The sequence below is a fragment of the Grus americana genome, chromosome 4 (genome assembly GCF_028858705.1).
Source record: "Grus americana isolate bGruAme1 chromosome 4, bGruAme1.mat, whole genome shotgun sequence".
NCBI lineage: Eukaryota > Metazoa > Chordata > Aves > Gruiformes > Gruidae > Grus > Grus americana.
Window position 1 is genome coordinate 1 of NC_072855.1, and position 5,844 is coordinate 5,844.

At 57.0% G+C, this 5,844-nt stretch overlaps 1 long non-coding RNA gene across 1 annotated transcript; it reads right to left on the reverse strand.

Moving 5' to 3' along the window:
- Nucleotides 1-491: 491 nt before the first annotated feature.
- Nucleotides 492-3,249, reverse strand: LOC129206459 (uncharacterized). The gene is made up of 3 exons (XR_008577150.1): nt 3,105-3,249; nt 1,625-1,700; nt 492-664 (listed from the first exon to the last, which is right to left on the reverse strand). It is a non-coding gene; the product is annotated as an uncharacterized LOC129206459 (long non-coding RNA).
- Nucleotides 3,250-5,844: the final 2,595 nt, after the last annotated feature.

Genomic DNA, 5,844 nt, shown 5'->3' on the forward strand with positions numbered 1-5,844 from the left:
CGTGAGGGGCGGAGTTTGCATTGGGGCGGGGCTTGGCGTGCACCAGGGTCAGAGTTTGTGTGGGGGCGGAGTTTGCGTGAGGGGGGCTTGGCGTGCATCAGGGCGGAGTTTGCCTGAGGGGCGGGGCTTGGCTTGCATCAGGGCAGAGTTTGCGCCGGGGGCGGAGTTTCCATGAGGGGCGGGGCTTGGTGTGCGTGAGGGGCGGAGTTTGTGGGGGGCGGAGTTTGCGGGGGGGGCGGAGTTTGCGGGGGGGGGCGGAGTTTGGCATGGGTCAGGGGCGGAGCCAAGAAGCATCACTTTTGGATCCCGAGGATGCGAGCAATGTGACCTTGTTGAATACGTTAATACCCCCACACACACCTCCTCCCCTGCCCTCCATCACGGCCCCTCGCCCCCCCCCCCCCCCCCCCGCAAAGGAAGCACCAACGCAGCCGGCACGGCAAAAGAGACCGCAAGCGTTTATTCAGTCACACACAGAGCCGGTTCCGGGAGAGACTCCGCACCGGGGCTCGGGGCCCGGCCCTGGGGCACCTCGGCTGTCCTACCCGGAGCCACGCTCGCCAGTCCGGCGTGGAACAGACACACGGTCGGTCCGTCAGGCTGCTGGAGAGCTGGGCTGCTATGTGCAGGCTGCCGCCAAAACCGAGGAGCCAGCTGCAGGACGCTAGAAGAGAGGAGAAAAGGGGCAGCCAGCTGGATGGGGGGGGCGGCGGCGGCGAGCGAGAAAGCACGAGGCAAGGAAAGGGACGGCGAGTGAAGGACGGGGACAGGGAGCCTGACAGAGAGGGAGGAAGAAGCGGCAGGAAGAGAGGCAGCGGGACGGTGACCGACAAACCAGGACGGGGAGCGGGACAGAGAGGCAGAAACGACCCTGGGCGGGCAGCGCCACGGCGAGGGAGGAAAAGAGAATAAGGGCAGGGAGCCGGACCGAGAGGTACGGCGAGGGACAGCGGCACGGGGAGCAGGACAGAGCAACAGAGAATAAAAAAAGGAAGCGGGAGCGTGAGAGAACCGGGCTGGGGAGCAGGGAGAAGGAGAGATAAAAGGAGAGAGCAACAGAGGGAAAGAGGACCGGGGAGCGGGACGCTGGGGCAGAGTGAGAACAAGAGGGGCAGGGAGCAGGACAGAGGGGCAGAGGCAGAAGGAGGACAGAGGGACAGAGAGACAAAAGAGGGAGACGAGGACTGGGCAGAGGGGAGAGAAAGACGGGGGCAAGGAGCAGAGACACCAAGGTGCCAGGAAAAGGACGGTCAGATGGAGCGAGAAACAGGGTCGGGGAGCAGGACAAAAGGACAAAGAAAAAGGCGAGGAAGAAGGAAGGAAGGATAAAGGTGGGACAGGGAACGGGACATACGCAGCGAAACAAAGCAGAACAGAGAAGAGAGGACAGGGATTGAGGAACAGAGAGAGAGAGACGCAGGCTGGTACACAGAGACGGCGAAGGTAAGCAAAACCAGCGACGGGCAGGAGGACCTGGTTCTGACAACCCATCGCTCCCGGTGTCGCTTCCACGGCCTCAAAAAATGCGACGTGCCGCAAGACAAGAGAATGGGAGAGTGAAAGCAAAGGCACGGGAAACTTAACGCTCTTAGTAATTTCACTGAGCATCACAGCTTACAGTTACTCAATGTCTTCCGGTGTCACAGGGTGAGGTACAACTGATTTCGTCTCCATATCTCTGGACAGAGCTTTTCTCATATCTGGGGGGGGGGGGGGGGGGGAAGAAAAAAAAAAAAAAGATATTCTAAGACGACAGTCCTTGCACAAAGCCACCTTCAGCGAATTCTCTATTACAATAAGGTCGTTTCTAACCCAGAAGATTTCACAGAATCATAGAGTATCTCAAGTTGGAAGGGACCCATACGGATCACCGAGACCAAGCCCCCGCTCCACGCGGGACTACCTAAAACTAAACCGTGCGACTAAGAGCATCGTTCAGACGCTCCTTGAACTCCTGACAGGCTCGGTGGCTGCGACCGCTTCCCTGGGGAGCCTGTTCCGTGACTGACCGACCGCCCTCTCAGTGAAAAGCCTTTTCCCAACGTCCGGTCTGAACTTGCCCTGACGCAGCTTCGTCCCGTTTCCTCGGGTCCTAGTGCCGGTCACCGGAGAGAGCGGAGGTCAGCGCCTCCCCCTCCGCCGTCCCCCTCGAGGAAGGTGTAGACTGCGATGAGGTCACCCCTCGGCCTTCCCTTCTCCAAGCTGAACAAACCAAGTGACCTCAGCCGCTCCCCCTAAGTCTTGCCTCGGAGACCTCTCGCCATCTCGGTCGCCCTCCTCCGCGCACGCTCCCAGAGCGTTGCTCGGCGGCACCGCTCTCGACTGGAACCTAACGCTGCACGTAACTCAACTGAGCGGAAAGGAAATGACGGGCTAAAGGGACAAATACACGATTTAAGGCAGCCGCAACGATGGCAGATGTCTGTCCGTAGCCCTTCTAGTTATTTCACAGCGCTCCTGCGTATCAAACGAACGGTACCAGAGCAGAAAAGGTATACGGCGTGGCCACGTTACCCCTCGGGGAGGACGGCGAAAGGAGAGAAGATCTAGAAAGAGGAAGCAGCTGGTACTTCGCTTTTGGTAACAGAATTAACATCAACACGTTCCTTCCCTTTGAAATTGAAAACGCCACCCAATTCTCTGCCACTGTTGACCACCGACACTTGTAAATTTCTAGTGAAACAGCTGAGGAAAACAAAGTTTCAGGTCCCTGGCTAGGGGAAGAAATCAGGCAAGCGCCGCCGTTCCTTCCCCCCGACAACACTAGCAAAAAAAACCAGCCGCTGGGGGCGAGCGTTCCTCCGAAAGAAAAATCAGGTGAGAAACCGCATTTTTATTTTCAGCTTACCTACAGGATAAATGTCTTTGTAGTTGCTACAAAACGTGTAAACTGCACAAAGATTAAGTTTTGTAACCGATCTAAGGTTCAGTACGAAAAACTACCTAAAGGAGTACGCAAAGTCCCACTCATCAACAATTATCTGACCCTGTTTCATATTAAAAAAAAAAAAAAAAAAAAAAAGTAATGCTAATCACACAGACAAGCCCAGGAACCCTCCACATGAGAATCTTTCCGTTCAGCCGGAGGCAGAACGAGTACTTACCACGGGCATCCTCATCTGGCTCTCCGCTGCTAGCAGAGCGGCACGCCAACGCTGTCCGGTACACGCCGTAGTACGCCTAGTTGCTTCTACGTATTTACCGCCGCCTGATTTGATACTCTCACAAAGAGATCGACGAAAAAGCCACCCTTTCTTTGAAAAAATAAAAACCAAAACCACACAGTTAAGGAACGGTAGGCGAACGTATTTCTAAATCATAACCCACGGCTTGCAGGCAGACCAAGAGCAGCTCTGACGATGCGGTACGCTCATCAAACATCTTTCACGCAGGAATAACAGATGTACTCCTTTACCACGGGACGCAGCCGGCACAGGGACAAATTTCATGCTGTTTTTGTCACACGACCGTCCTTCTGCACCAGCCAGTGGGTTCAGAATTAAGGACAGGACAGGCTAAACGCTCACACGAGCCTCCTATCCGTAAGAAACTATTAAAAATAGAAAAAAAAACTTCCACGTTTTAGATCGCGTTGCCTTAGGGACTGCCTCCTTCAAAGCCTGCCTGTTGGGGGGGGGGGGGGGGGGGGGGGGGGGCGCGTGGGCGCCCACCCACGCGCGTGAGGCGTGGAAATCGGTCGCAGAATTCAGTTGCCTAACGAGAGACGGCCCTTCTCCTCGCAAGGCAAACGTTTCAAAACGTCGCACTCTTTTCCGATTTTACCGGCTGGTACTGGGGTTGCCCTACCAGCATGAGTTGGGGACCCGTCCCTCTGGGTCCGTGCGACGCCAAATTAAATATTCTGCAAGTAACCGAGCAGGAGATGGAAAGTAAGCTAAGATGCTCTCTGCCGTACAAGGTTTGTTCGCCATCGTCCCCGAGGGAATCGCACAAAGCCCACGCTTGCCGAACCGGTACGTCGGAGGCCCTACGGGAAACGGCGCTGACGTTTCGCCAAGCTCTTCTCCTGTCAAGAAGAGGACCTTTTCTGCGGCATCCCTATTGGCGTTCGGCCTGCTTTCGGCTCATTCTGGCAGGTCAGCTTTCAGAGAAAGCCTGAGATTTCAAACCGCCAAGCAACATTCACCATTCTTGCTCTCTGACTACGGGGAATTTCAGCGAATCGGAACGCTACTTGGAGCCACGTTCCGGGTCTGTTTCGCCGCAAACCAAATATCTAAGCCACGGACCGGGCGCCCGTAGAAAAATTACTTTAAAAGATTAAAGACAAGCACAGTACTCACTTTTGTGAAATTTCTTCCGGTAGCGCCATCAATTTAGCGGCCGAACCCAGCCGTCGAAATTCCGGTGCAACGGAGCGAGCAGGAACGCGTCCGTGCCGCTCTTCCCTGGCCACGGAGCCTTCCGCTCTACCCGTTACTGCGAACGTACGGAGCATCGGCGCAGCAGCACCTGTGGAATAACGCACCGCCCACAGCTATACAGAAGAAGAATCCGAGACGACGGTAGAAGACCCCAGACCAAAAGTCACCGCGGGACTAAGGGACGCGCGGACAGCGCGCGAGGGGCGGGTGTCCGGGACCCAAGCGTGGAACGGCCCCGGGATTTCTTTGTTCGGGGTCCCTCTCTTTGGAGGCGCCCCGCCCGGGCCGATCCCGCTGCTGCACCTTTCAGTTACGTTAATTATTTTACAAAATCCGACACCCGGAGACTGCTGCCGGAAGCCTCGGGTCGAGCCCGAAGGAGGAGGAGGAGGAGGAAGCGCGCCCGAGAAGAAGCGTGCGCGCGACACCGTGAACGGGGTGCGAACGCTGGGGCGGCAGCTGCTCCTCCTCAAACAGAGACAGAGAGAGAAAGAAGAGGGGGAAAGCCACAGGGTACAGAGGGCGGAAGTGGAAAAGAGGGGCCGGGAGCCGGACAGAGGGAGGTGGAGAAAGAGGCCGTCGGAAGGGAAGGGACGGGCTGCGGGGCAGAGGGGGACTTGCCAGCGCCAGGTTCGCGGTTCCACCCGATAATCGTAAAGGTCTCTGCCAACCTCGACGATTCGGTCGCTTTAAAAAACAATCGGGATCTCGAGGCGGACCGAGGGAGAGACGGAGAATATAAAAACGGTCGCGGCTAAGAGGGCAGAGAGGGAGGAATCGCGAGACAGGGAGAGGCAAGCCGGGCAGGGGAAAAAGTCCCGACAGGCTTCTGCAGCGACAGGGAGGAATTGAAGATTCGAGAGAGGGAGCTGGACAGAGAGAGAGACGGGGAAAGGTAAGACGGTGGCGAGCTACCGGGCAGAGAAGCAGAGTTTAATGCCGGGGACCGGGAGAGGGACAGAGAGGGAAGGAGAAAGGAACGAAGGGACGGGCTGCGGGGCAGACAGGGAGGAAGGAAGGAAGGAAGAAAGAAAGAGGGACAGGGAGCCAGACGAACCGCGACGGGGAAAGAAAAAGGTACCGACGGGCTAGGAGGCAGAGAGGGGAGACTTTAGAAAAACAGGGACGGGGAGCGAGACGGAGCCAGACCGAAAAAAGGAACCATAGCGACGGGTGCCGGGACAGAGAGGCGGGCCTTCAAAACGAGGGGCAGGGAAGAGGCTCAAGAGGGACGGAGAAAGAGAGAGACTCACGACGACTCGCTACGGAGCCGAGAAGGAAGACCTCGAACAACAGGAACGAGGAGCCGCACAGAGAGAGCCAGAGATGGCAGAAATACCGACAGGCTACAGGACCGAGGGGGAGGAATGCAGAAACAGTGGCTGGGGGCCGGACAGAGAGACAGGGAGAGAGAGAAGGAAACAATAGCCACGGGCTACGGGGCAGAGAGAGCGAGGAC